Here is a 14007-nt window from a genome sequence, read left to right on the forward strand (position 1 = left end):
GTATCTTTCCTTCCTTGCATCATTAAGTTCTTTTCTTGATGGGAGGCAAGAATATTGTATTGTTCCAAAAAAATTAACATTTAATCTCATATGTTAAATTGTTCAATTAATATTAGAAGTAAATATTTGGGGGAAGGTGTTGTCCTCTAATTGCCTACCAGAGCCTTTTTCTGCCTCTGAAAAGATAATTGGGCTGGGAATATGACTGCTTGAAATATTTAAGAACAAATGTATGTGTAGAAAAAGTGTTTCCTAGAAATAATTATTAATCTGACAAAATGCATTTTAAGACAGTTGTAGCTGATTTTTGGTACAGTTCTTTCCAGCTCAAATTTGTATTATAATTGCAGTTAATTGTTTAAAATGCAATTTTAAATTAACTAAAGATGAACCTGATGTATTTCCTTTTTCTTCTCTGTTGTCCCTTTTCAAATCATATTTATGCACATTAATAGCAACCATCCTCCTTTCATCTAGTTAGCACAGCAGTACACTAACTCTGTAATTTACTGATTTTAATACCAGCTATTTCTCCCTGGATATTGGTACATGGGCATAGAATTTCTTTGAAAAAGTAACAATAATGAAAGAAATGAACAATATGAATTTTACATCAAGAATTTCCTCGCTAGTCCTCTAATAGCTGTAAAACAACTGCAATGCATTATCTTCTGTAATTTCTTATACCTTTCTTTCCCTCATAATAAAGGGTCCTTTGCTCTCAAAAGTCTTTTCAGTAAGAGGTAATTGCAGACCATGGTTAGTCTTCTTTTGGTTGAGCTTTGGTCTTTTGTTGGAGTATGGGAATTCCAGATCAAATCTCTTCTGATTCTTGTTTGCCCCTCTCTTTTGGAAACCAGTCCAGGGTAGAGATATCCAGAAGTAATGTTGCTGATAGATTCAGAGGGGATAAAAAAACTGGAAAGAATGTTTGAGAAGCATTTAATCTGCTCTGTATGTCTTATTTAGGTCTGGAGTGAATCCTCCATCACAGCCCCACTTTTCAGGAAGAATGCCTCCAAGGTGGCATAACATAAATTCCAAGAAAATTCCTTTCCTGGATAAATTAGTGGACTTGAAGACTACACAGTCCTGATGTTTGCTGATAACCAAAACACGGGAAAGCCTGTGGTTAAAAGCTAGTGATAGTGGTGGCCTGAAGTGTGAAAAACTCAGAAATGATCAGCCTGCAGAAGGCAACAGAAGCTTTTAAAGTCTGTAGCTTGAACTGGAGAGGAGCTATGAGCAGTTGTATCTTTCATTGCAAAGTACACGGGCTTTTATATTATTGCAAAATCCTTTGGCCACACCAAGGCAGAGCTACATTTCTCCTTTAGTGTTTATTTAAATAATGAGCTATAATGAGTCTATTTTAGTTTCAGTTATAGAGTGCTCTCCAAGAAGGAACAAAACCCAATAAATAATTCTCAGTCTTTCTCGGTGGTATATTTAATGCTCTGAAAACCACCCTTAGTTGTACAGCAATCAAAAGTTTTCACTATATTTCCATGCAGGAGCTAAAAATTCTGACAAAATGAAGAGGGGTGTTTGGTTTTGGATAGAATTGCATCTCCCTTCCATCTCAACATCACTAAAACCGTCGATGGGAATAGAGTCAAATTCTTACCAATATATCTGAACTATTGCAAAAATCCAAGGACAAATTTATTTTATTTTGTAGTGGCAAATACTTTCCCCTCTTAATTTTGTGGGAGTGTTTTTTCTCCCTACAAGGAATAAATTGCGCATTCTGGAAATGAGTTAGTCATTCTGAAGTTCAGAATTCATGAAGCTGTTCCAGCAGAGAATGGATACGGAATTGCAGAAAAATCTCAAGGTCACTGGGAATATTCTTTGGGGTATTCTTATGTGGCTTATCTGTGCTCACATGCCTAATTTTTTTTTCAGTGCAAAGAATAGCCACTTGCAGAGAATGGAAGCCTTAGCCCAGCCCTGTGCCATCCCTTATTCAAGTTCTTTTATACTCCTCTTTTTAAAGAAGCTGTCAAGTTCTTTTCTGAAGCTGACAGGAAAGGCCAAATCTGCAGTACAGGAAGAGAGGCAAAAAAGAAACTTTTTTGTGTTGATGTTTTACTAAGTGAGCTAAGGAGAATTTTAGAATCATGTAATTTACTCTGGAGGCATTTACTGTACATAGCTATAGTGATGGTAATTTCTTTCATTGTGGAAGTGAAAAGATAACCATCAATCAGTTGTCAATTGGTCAATTGCAGAAGTGATGAAAAGAAACTGGTAGGAACAATCACTTCTGTGGCTACCTAGACTATTTGGGGTTTTAAGGAAAATACGGGAACTGGAGTCTGAGGAAAAGGAGTGAGGTTGAAACATAAAAATAGTCGGTGCAGGGGTAAAAGGATCTCCTATAAATACTGTATTTATTTTCTTTCCTGCGCAGTATAAGTGCTGCAAAAATAGTCAAAACGGAGTTTACACCGAGGGATCTCTGAACTGAGCTTGGTGAAAGATGTGATGTGCAAATAGAGACTGTTCAGATGGAGGTTGGAAAATGGAAGGATTTTTTGTAAAAAAATTAGCAGGCAGCTGAATTATTTCAAATATTCTTATATGCCTAGTAGGAACTGCAGTTACAAGTTCATGTGTGAAGGAAAATATGATTTGTGTTTTTACAGAATAAGAGAGGCATTATTACATGTAAGTTGCAAAGTGTAAGAAATACTATAAGGCCAGGTATAGGGCCGTTTTTACATATATACCATGGAAGTTGTTTTTAAAATGAGCCTGATGGCACAGACTGGCATGAACGCTGTGCATTTAACAGTTATTTAAGCAGTGTGAAAGGCAAGTGTTTCATTATGTATGCGTATTGCAGGGGGGGTGAGCTTAGGACAGAACTAGGAAAAAGATTAAATTCATTTATTTATGAAAAGAGTTCAAACATTATCAATACGGGGTGGTTTATGCTGTGGTGTTTTGTTTCGGATTTTCTTCCCCCCTTCTGTGGTAGGTAATAAAAAGGTTTACAGGCCCTCCAGAAGGATGAGATATCATCAGTTTGTAATCCAGCCCATGGTTTCCTAGATACCGTATTGTCTATTCTGTTCCGCTATGTGAAAAATGTTGAATATCAACAATGGGTTTCAGTGCTGTATTGTTGAGTTTTGTATGAACTAATCTAGCTTCACTAAAAAAAAAAAAAAAAAAAAAAAAAACCCTACAGCTTTGGACAAAAGTCTATAGCCAGTGCATTCGTAACTCCCCATGCACAAGAGCTGACTGTGGCTCTGGGAAGACATTTTACTCATTTGATTTCTTTTTTCTTGTAGTCTTCTTGTCCAGTTCTCAGGTGTTTACCACCTATTAGAATTTCACCTGTATGGGTCCTGTGCTTGAGAAAGTCCCAGGACTTGTCAGCTGCATAGGCCTCATAAAAGACAGCTCTGTTCAGGGTTTGAAAGGTAAGATTTTGCCGAAGTCCTCTGCTGTCTGTGCTTTAAGGTGCTAACTTTATTGGCCTAGTTCTGAAACTTTGCAGCTTATCACTCATTTGGAGCTGGTGGAGAGGGGAGCAGCTTTCAGCTTAACAGGAAAAATAACCATTCTTGGAGTGAGAGGTGGTGGGGGTTAGAGGGGGGATGGAGCTGAATGGAATTTCCTCTAATAGAAACGGAATTGTAACTAACTGCTGAAAGTGAGAAGTGTGGTATCTGCACAATGAGGTGTGTGAGAGCAGGTACTCTGCAAATAACTCTCCTTCAAAGGCAGGGGAATAGCACAGGGGAAAGCGTTTGACCTGTGGGTAGGATATTTCCAGGGCATGGGGAGCACAGGGAATCCTGTGCTTTGGAACTGCTTTGCCATAAGCACTTTTTTTTCGGTTTTTTTCTTTCTTTCTTTCCTTTCTCGTTCTTTTTTACTTTGGTCTCAGAACTGTCTTAATGTTTTGTGGAAATGCTATTGGGGGTGCTGTTTGCTTGAAATAAAGTGGGCGGAGAACAATTGAGGGTAAATAAGATTCATGGTCAGAAAGATTCTGTCATTAGTCAAATTTCTGAAAGAATTTGTGGGTTTTCCTCTTCAAATAAGTTTTTCCTAGATTTATTAAAGCAGTTCAACAGTAAGCAAAAGATACTACAACAGTAAGAATTTACAGATATATAGGCTGTGGTGAACTATATTTTATGCACAGTAAATATTTATTTGTGAACTTAAAAGTGTCTGTTAAATGTTAAATATATGCATTTTATGTTAAAATATTCCTACCTTTTAAAATGCAAATTATTTTCTATATATGTATTAATATGTGGATGTTTTCAGCACATAGATTTGTGAATTTTTTTTTTTTCTTGGAGAAACAACTTTATGGACAAATACTTTTACTGTAAATGGGGGAAGATGTTTTTTCTATGGAGAAATGGAATTTTTGAACTGCTTTATTTATTTTAATATAAGTAATGCACTGATATTGCGGTTAGAGACCAACTTACAAAAATCCTCCAGGCATTTTCTTGTCTGTGTGGAAGATTTTTGCAGAAGCTATGCCAGCTTTTAAAAGACTCTCTTTGCCCTGCTGCAGTGTGAATGTTTTTCCCATCCCCCTTTTAACCTGGGAATTAGAAGAAAGTACAGATGATGCTTGCTTAACCCTGCATTTAGTGCCAAGCAGTGATGTGCTCCCTATGAAACCATTTCTGACCCTCTGCTTGCAGTGGTGAGCCTGAATTTTTCCCCTTCCTTGCCCATCATTGTCGGTCAATTATGGGATGGAACTGAACCAGAAAATCTGGTACAGTCTGGCAATTAGTACAAAGGGTTTCCAGTCTAGTGTGAAGACAGAGATGCAAGAGCCCCAGCAGCTAGAGAAATAGTTTTGATTGGCCATGGACATTGCCTTTTAGTGCTGCTTGGTTACTTTCTAAAGATACTGGCTCTTCTACCCTACAGGTTTTCTCCTTAAAGTACTGCATTACGGGCCTACTTTTTATAAGTCTTTTGGGAAGTGGGGGGGTCTTCTTTTTTTAGCTCTAGCTTCTCCCATTTGCAGACTGTCATTTTAACCCATCAAACAGACACATTTTGACTTGTACAACAAAGAACCAAGTTATCAACATTCACAGAAACTGACATTTTTAATTCAGGCTTCATTATGTCTTCGGTGTATGACAGTGAGCTACAAAGACATTTAAAGGGTTTTTTTTTTCTTTTTTTTCATTTTAAATTCAGCACTGGGATGTTTATCTTTCTTTTAATGCTCATATTTCCCTTTCTACCTTTATTCTTTAGTAATATATAATTAGCATTATCAAAACCATCAGCTATTATCCACTATGACTTTTGACCTTTGTTTATATCTACCTAGCATTTTCCAAACTAAATTGCTACATAAATTCTGTTTATGTTACAGTAAAATGGAATTTGCTAAGCTCCGTAATACAGTCATCATAAAAATAATCTCTTTTGATATTACTAAGATTTAATGAATGTTTACATCTGTGCAAACTTTAAAAATATCTGGTATTGTAAGAATTAATAATAAAACAAAAATTTTAATTCAAAAATAACACACAGATGTCAGGCACTTTCAAAGGCTAGCAATGAGCCTGTAGTTGATATTTTCCGCTATCCTAAGAGCAAGCAAAAATTATATAAGTTGGGTTGAAGTTTAGAAGAGCCCGTTATGCCAAATAAAAATTATAGACTATTATTTCCAGGAAATCTGGTATCTTTGCTGAGTAGAGTATATGAAGACAGGACTCATTCAAACCTTGTTCAAAACCAAAATGCAGTATAATTAGATAGCACTGCAAGCAGTTGACAAAGTAATAGGAACATCGAGCATTCAACCATAACCATAGTGTTTTGTTTGTGAGAGTTTTTGTTTTCCTACGAGTCAGCAGTTTCTGGTTTATGCTTGGATAACTGTGTGTTTGGGATGTTGTCTTTTGTAGCTGGAAAAAAAGTAAACGTGTGACCTAATCTTTGTGTGCGCTTGTGAAATGTTACAAACACGGGTTCTGAGTTTCTGTTGTCGTTTTTCCTTCGTTCCGTCAGCCTCTGCACCGTGGTGCTGTGGGAATCCCTGAAGGTGGCTTTAGGCACATGATGGCAGAATATTCCATTCAGCAGTTAAATACTCCCTGGCTGTATTAATGGCCAGAAATGCAGGAGTGGGGACTGTAAATGTGATGACGAGATTAACACATTGCCCACTTCTATCAGGTACCTCATGTTTTTGTATTTATCACTCATCTTTCCCAGCTGACTGATGGCTGTCACTCAGCAGCTTTCTTTGGCTGGAAAGAGAAAGAGCTTTCTTTAAAGATGTCAGCAGTGTGTTGAATTCCATAATAGGTCATTTGCACAGGAAGCCTACACTGAACAACAAATTAGTGGCTTCTCTTGTAGATCTTTTGATAGCATATATTGGAAATGATGTGATTGTGTGGTTTATTGCACCAGGAAGATGATAGCAAAGTGTAGGTCACAGTCTAATTTGATTACCCAGGAGCATCATCCCCAAAGATGCACTGAAGATGCTTTAGACAGGAAATGTGTAGAATAATTATCTCGGTACCAATATCTGCCAATTTCATTTGTTTACCAGCGGAACAAACAAAATAGTAACTTACATACAAGTGCAGGGGAAAAGAAAACTATGACTGATTTTGGCTTGGTCTGAAGAATTGGTACAAAAAGGCACAAGAGCATTTTGAATTTTTTGCCACTTGTGGTTTAAGAGATTCCCAGAAATTTCTCTGAACAGTAGACACCTAGACCCTAAATCCACTTCAGTTAATTTTTTCATTGTTTTATTTCCTGTTGTCTTTAGTGACCAAGAAAATTTGAAATTGAACAGGGACTACCCCATCTTAATTTGTAACTCTTCAGTTACCATATTATGGCCTTCAGTTTAAGTACTCACACAACCATGGTCGAGCTGTGAGCTTTGACAGTGCATCAGTGTCAGAAAGTTTAATTGTGAAGTGATTTGTAAAGAGATAAAGATCTGTCCGTAGCTATCAGCACTTTTCTACCAAGGATAATTTTAGTTCTATGCAAGGGTTCTCCTCTCTCCCTACAAATGTGCTTTCTAAGCACTGCTATGCCTATTAAGTATTTACCTATAATTGAAGTTTCAATGTGCCATTTTTCATATGAAAAAACTGAGGCGGAGAAGGGCTGAGTGACATTACCTCTAGGTGTGGTTTGGCAGTGTGCTAGGAGTTTATTGCTGCTTTGCCAGTGTGTTTGGAGTTTACTGAAGATCTCCCCTGCCAACGCATTGCAACAGCTTTTTTTAGTGGCGACTCTCATAACTGCATTCTGGATTTCATGGCCTCTTAAGATTGCCCTTCACCTCAATAACAGCTGTCTCCACAAAATGAATTTTGGACAAACACTCCACTGCAGGGTCCATTCTTTCTACATGTGTGTCACAGTTCTGTGATTTCAGTAGGACGATGATCAGAACTTAATTCTTCACCCACACAACACTCCAGCCCCTGAGCCCTGTTGGTAGCTGTTCTGTCACTCTGCTGAAGAAGTTTGGCTCAGTTGTTGATTTTACTGCTCTTCTAGAAAATCAAGCTGCATGTTGGTAGATCTCAGGTGGAAGGTAACTCTGTGCCATAAATAAAGCCCTGGGAATAACATGTAACTACCATAGTTCATATATGGGTATTAAGTAAGATCTGTTCTTGACATCTGTTTCCTGAGGTAGTGAGATCTGTGTCTTGAGGAGAAAAACATAAAACCAAACCCAAACAAATAAAAAAGGCCAACCCATCATCATCACAAAGGTCAGGAGTGTGTGGCTGTGGTGCAGTTTGACTCTGCCAGCTTTTGCACTGCACTCAGGGGCCAGTCTCTGCTCTGACATGCTGAGGGCTTCCTGATCTCTATTTTTTCTCTATTTTTTCTCTGTTTTTTTGGACATATTGCTTCTGTCCTTGCTCGATGGTTAAAGGTATCTTGGGAACAGACTGCTGGGTCTGCTGATCTGAGAAATGTGTTGGACTAAGGGCACTAATAGAAAATTACAGAAGTTTTGTAGTACAGAAGAGAAATGAGGTCAAGCCCGTTGCCTGAGCCATGATCTACCAGCTTGCCTGCTCCTGGAAATGTTTCCTTTGCATGACACGTCCTCCTCAGCATTTCTACTCACCCTCTTCCTCAGGGTGGGAAAAGCAGCTGAAAAAGCTCACTGTGAGAGATTTTTAGACATATTACAGGGTTTTATGCTCCCCGTTCCCATTGATTTTCAATTCAATTTTCACTTAGATGAAATTCAATAGGAATAAAATACCTAATTCCTTTATGCCATTGAGAGCCTTCTGTCCTGGGTCTTATGGTAGGCTGTGGAATGAGTGAGCATTGGCTGTTAGTGGGATGTGACAAGCATTAAGAAATAAGAGATTGGATCAGTGTATTTCATGGGACTTTATACAAATCTAAGCAATTGGCATTTCATATAAAGGAAAAGGGAAAAATTACTGGTAAAGACGTGGTGATAGCAGTTTCTCAAAGAACAGATCCCAAAGGCACAAGGAGAAACTGTGCCATTGCAGGGGATGACAGGCTGTGTACTGAGACATCTTTTGTTAGCACATGAGCCTTAGCCAAAGACTCAGAAAGGAATCAGATTTTTAATGACAAGCCTAAGGGACTATGATGAGCCTACAGAGACAGAATTGAAGTAATCAAGACACAGAAATGAGATATGACCAGAAAGTTGCATGAAACTGCACTGAATGAGCATTCAAAGCAGTAGGAAAACCAAGCTACAGGCTTGCTAGTCAGCAGAAGGTGGTGATGGCAGTGACAAATGAGGCTCAGGATGAAGGGGTACCTCATACCTGCAATATATAGTATTTCACTTTTGAAAAAGTCAGCTGTGAGCAGATGACTACTACAAATAATATAAATTACAACAAAATATGCAAGATTTGCAATTTTTTGTAAGTCCTCTTCTGGCATCTCAGATATGGCACAGACCCTCAGCCAATCCACTGATCACAGGCTGAGAAATAGTAGACAGCATAACCACCCAGAGTCCCTGGCAGACCTTTTCTTTGTCTATGATGAGTTATTTGCATTTTCATAGGGATGTGGATGGTAGAGGTGGCCTCTTGCTCCTTCCCATTTCACCCCTTTCTAGAGTAGTTCTTAAAATTTTCTGTATTATTTCTTTCTGTTTCTTTCTGTAGTTATCTTCTCAGTTTAGTCCTACAGATTTTCTCTTTCCAAATTGTGGGGTTCTTCACCTTCCTCAGTATAATGCTGTTAATCATCCCTTACTCATTAGAAATTTCCTCTTGAGAGTTCCTGAATCAAGGAGAAACATAAAAGGTGTTGCTGGTTTGTGTTATGTTGGCACTGACTGGAGGAAAGATAAAGTAACCCCAGGTTTCTGTAAGGTTCTGTGTATCTGTAAAAGCAAATATGCTGATGAGGACTAAAGAGAGAATTCATTCCTGATCCATTCTGCCAGTTACCACAAAGGTAGACACAGGTACTTCAGCAAAACAGCACGTTTCATGTTTTCAATTTGTCTTTCATACTTTTTTAATGGAAGAACAGCCTCAAATATGCTATTATATCTCATTATTAAAATTCCATTTTCAAACAGTGATATCTAATTTTTTTTTCCTAAAAATGTTCAATAAGTTGTTTTTAAAAATTTGGAAACACTGTGCTGGAAGTGAAAGTTTTCAGCTCCAAACTTAGCAAAGCACTTCAAAATTTCCTTTTTCTTTCTTTGGAAGAATATTTAATTTATCAACTGTAAATGCAAGGAGAGGTGTTAAATTCTGTGTGTTAAAACTCTAATTAGATTAAGTTGGATTGTACTTTGCATGTTCTCTCAAGCTAATTCCCATGATCACCATGCTTTAAAACCTTTATTAGGGGGTTTTGTTAGAGATGCATCACTTAACTGTTGTTATTCATCTGACAAGAAGAGTGGATTCAAATGTACCCTTCTTTCAAAGCTGTGTTTGTCACTGACCTCAGATGTTGAACTGAGAAGAGAATTGGTTTCTAAGCACTGCACTGTGTGTGCAATGCCAAGAAAACTGCAGAGTTCTGACTGGCATCCTTCTAAGTGAGGTGATGTGAGACCTTTTTGTCTGGTGCATTACATCGATCAGAGCCCAAAATACTTGGGTGTTGTATTTGGAGATTCACAACTGGATATTGTCTCTCTAGTGAGGAGTTGTCAAGATGAAATGAAGGAGGCAGCACTGTGGAGAAAGAAATATTGGGAACTCGTTTTGAAAGAGGAGGTTATGCCTAGAGCTGAGGAAATTTCCTTCTTTGATTCATGAGGGAGGAGAAAAGAGGATGACTGGTTAGGTAGTAGTCTGTTGATGATGCCAGATTTTCAGGACAATAAAGTTGAGGACACTTAGCAGAACTGGCTGAAGGATCTTATGAAACTCAATGAGAACTCCGTAACTATTCCATGAAATTCAGCTTAGATAGGTGTTAAAGTGATGCATCTGGGAATAATCAAAACTTAGCAGATAAAATTATGGATTTCAGCTGTCTTACCACCAAGGAATGAAATCTTGGGATGATAAAAGACAGCGCCATGAAAGAATCAGCTTAGTGGTTAGTGGTGTTCATTGAATATTAGGAATAAATAGGAAGGGGATAGAAGATAAGTACAGAATATTTATGCCAGCATATAAATACATGGCACACCCACATCTTGCATATTGCCTGCCCCTACCTTTTCAAAAGCTTCACAAAAGGGCAACAAGGATGATCACAGGAACAGAGAGATTTCCATTAAAAAGAAACTAAGCAAAGTAGACTCTTTGTATGCCTAGAAAAGGAGACTGTTGGGAGAGATGATGAAGGTATCTAGACTAAAGCACCATACACAAAGAGGTTCCCTCACGTGGTTTGTGCACAGTCTTTGCCAGGACAAGAAATGAAGGCAAGATGACAGATGTGGCAGCTGGAAGAGAAGCAAAAGCACATCTTTAAACATAATTAAGTAGCCACAGGGTACTGTCAGAGTTGAACGTTTCTATGGGTTCAAGGGAAGCTTGAACAAGTTCCCAAAAGGGAAATCCAAAGAGGTTAAAAATACACATGAACCTCCTCTGCCTGGAGTAGTCTCTGAGACTCAGATTGGTGGAAGCTGGAAGAATCTTCGGGGGGAATGTTATTGCTTTCTTCTTCTGTCCTTCTCTAGGCACTTGTTCTGGCTGCTGATTGAGACGGTGCCTGGCCAGAGGGAGGCTTGGTCTCACCCAGGACAGTCATTTTCTGTTCTCATGCCACCAGGCATTTATGCCCTGACCTCACACATTCTTTTTATATCTACATGAAGGACAGGTCAGAAACTGGAGCAGAAGTAGTCTGGGCAAATAGTTTGAATGCTGAAATCTCCATCTTCTTTTTGAGCAAATCTTCCTCTTCAGCTAAACTACGAGTGGGTCTGTCTACCAGAGTGCTCCTACGAGGCAATCAGAGGGAAATACTGACAATCAGAGGAATGTTTTTAAAGCACCCGAGTTCAGATTAATACGATTTTTTAACATGTAGGGAAATCCATGAAAAATTTATCAGTGTATAATAGCCGAACAATGTCTCCAGGAGACTTTAATTTCTGCTTCTAATCTTTTCATCTCAATCTGCTGGGTCAGCTTTGCACTTCTCCTTGTGTGCACAATGGGGAACAATGTTTAGCTGATGACAGAAATGCAGGAAGGGGATTAAGTACCCCCCAAGCTTTCTGTATTTCAGTAATGGTGTTGAACGTTCCCCAGTCCCTGGTTTTACTCCCCTCCTACTCTTCCGATAAATTAACTCGTAAATCTGAAAATCAAGACATAGCTTCACTGGGCAGGGAAAATACACCCTGCAAATTTTCCTAAATACCCCTTTAGAAAAGGCTTAACTTTGATTATTGTAATTGATTATCTTAAGCCCCTGAGTGTCAGAATTCTGCATTACACTCAGCTTGTGGTTTGATGAGAAGATGGATTTGGCAGCGGTCTTCAGTGTCCCCACCTCACCACTCCCACCCACCCACTCATTTCTGGTCTGTGGCCCAGGTTTGCTCCGTAGATAGAGCTTCAAAATCAAGTTAATCTAAATATTGTATGCCGTTAAAACACCAGTTACACTACGAGCTTTCTCTCTGTCCTCCCTTCTCCCTGTGACAGCACAAGTGTTGTGGGACTGTGCGGTTAGAGAAGGTTGAGAAGTTTCTTACAAGGGCCCATTTCCAGCCCCATGGGCTCACAATATAACTGAGTACTGGTGGCAGCATGTGACAACAAAAGGTGCCTTCTGCTGGATGGTAACTCAGACCTGGGGAAGTTCAAGCCTACCATGAAGTTGCACCTCCTGTGGTGTGTTGCTTTTAGGGCTGCATGAGCCAGAGCCTTGAGCCAATCTAGATAACAAGGAATTTAACAAACAGTCCTCAAAAGAAATTGAAAATCAACTTAAACGAGGAATAAAAAGTAATAATATCCTTTTTCTTCAAACACTTCGGGAGCGTGATTACTGGCAGAAAATCTCTGAGATGCTCGAGGCATGAAAGGAACATTCAAAACATATAAAGCCACAGCAGAAAAGCTGTGATTTTTTTGCACCTGTGCTTACCACGGGGGTGGCTGGTGAGAATCCCATCCCAGAATCCTAATTTATTGACTACATTTTAGGATTTGCATCAAATTGAAGCGTCCATAAATAGTAGAGAGTAAATGAACAAAACAAGCTATAAAAACTCATCAGGAGTAAAGACATTCACTTGGAAATTCTAAAGAAATGTTGGAGAGAAACAGGTGATTGTGGTGTACAGCTTTCTAGCTCAAATAATTTTGAGCCAGAGGACTGAAATCTGACTAATACAGCAACAGATTTTAAAATCTGCACTCAGGCAGATCCAGGAAGCTGCATCCCAGTAAACCTGACATCTGTGCTGGGGAAATGAGTAGAAATTATAACAAATAATAGAAGTAGTGTAATCTGAATAATTATGGCATATTGTGAAGTTTTCTGTGTAAGTTTTAAAAGATAAGTCCTGGCCTAATTGTATATTCAAATTCTCTGAAGGTATCTACTAGTAGGAGAACACAGAAGATCCAGCTGAGATCACCTACTTGGGTGTTCAAAAGGGGTTTAACAAGGTTCATTCCCAAAAGCCTTTAAGAAAATAAAATATTCTGGAACAAAAACGAAGATGCTCACATCAATAAATAACTAGTTGGCATAGAAAGCAGAGTACAGAAATAAATGGTCAGTGCTCACAGTAGAGGTAGGTCATCACTGCAAACCCTGTGGAGATCTGTGCTATTCAACATATTCATAAGTGGTCTGAAAATATAAAAGTGAATAGTGAGGAGAAAAAAAATCTGCCTATGGTACCAAGTTACTCAGAAAAGTTAAGAGAAGAGCCAGATATGGTGTATTGAGAAAGATCTTGTAAAGCTGGCGATAATGGGGGAAAAAAGACGTTCAGTGCAGAGAAATGCACACAGGAAAAATAACTCAATCTTTACATATAAAGTGATGGGTTGAGAACTAACCATCACTTCTCAGAAATGAGATCTTGAAGTAAATGGATAGTTCTACAAAACTGTCACGTCAAGAACAGTCGAACCAAAATTTTAAGAATAGAGAACAAAATAAAAGCCATCATTACGACACTATATAAATCCATAGTACACCTACAGCCTGAATATTCTGTGCAGTACCAGCCTCCTCAGCTGAGAAAGAACAGAGTGAAGCCAGAAAAGGTTGAAAGACAGATGGCAATAATGGTCACCATGGCAGGGTGGGTTCAAGACAGGCTAAGAAAGTTGGGGCTGCTCATTCTGGAGAAGAGGAGGTTGTGTGGAGACATCACAGCACCTTCCAGGACCTGAAGGGGCTGCAGGGAAGCCAGAGAGGGGCTCTTCATCAGGACCTATGGTGATAGGACAAGGAGTAATGGATACAAAGTGAAAGAGGGGAAATTTTGGTTACATGTTAGGAAGAAACTTTTTTTATTGGGAGAGTAGTGAG

General features: G+C 38.7%; 1 long non-coding RNA gene across 1 annotated transcript in view; it reads left to right on the forward strand.

Moving 5' to 3' along the window:
- Nucleotides 1–2657: 2657 nt before the first annotated feature.
- The window catches only part of LOC136365384 (uncharacterized), an 87288-nt gene continuing 75938 nt past the window's right edge, over nucleotides 2658–14007 (forward strand). The window contains exon 1 of the long non-coding RNA XR_010744363.1: nucleotides 2658–3437. This is a non-coding gene — a long non-coding RNA (uncharacterized lncRNA). The remainder of the gene's footprint in view (nucleotides 3438–14007) is intronic.

The sequence above is a fragment of the Sylvia atricapilla genome, chromosome 10, assembly GCF_009819655.1.
Source record: "Sylvia atricapilla isolate bSylAtr1 chromosome 10, bSylAtr1.pri, whole genome shotgun sequence".
In the NCBI taxonomy this organism is placed as follows: Eukaryota; Metazoa; Chordata; class Aves; order Passeriformes; family Sylviidae; genus Sylvia; species Sylvia atricapilla.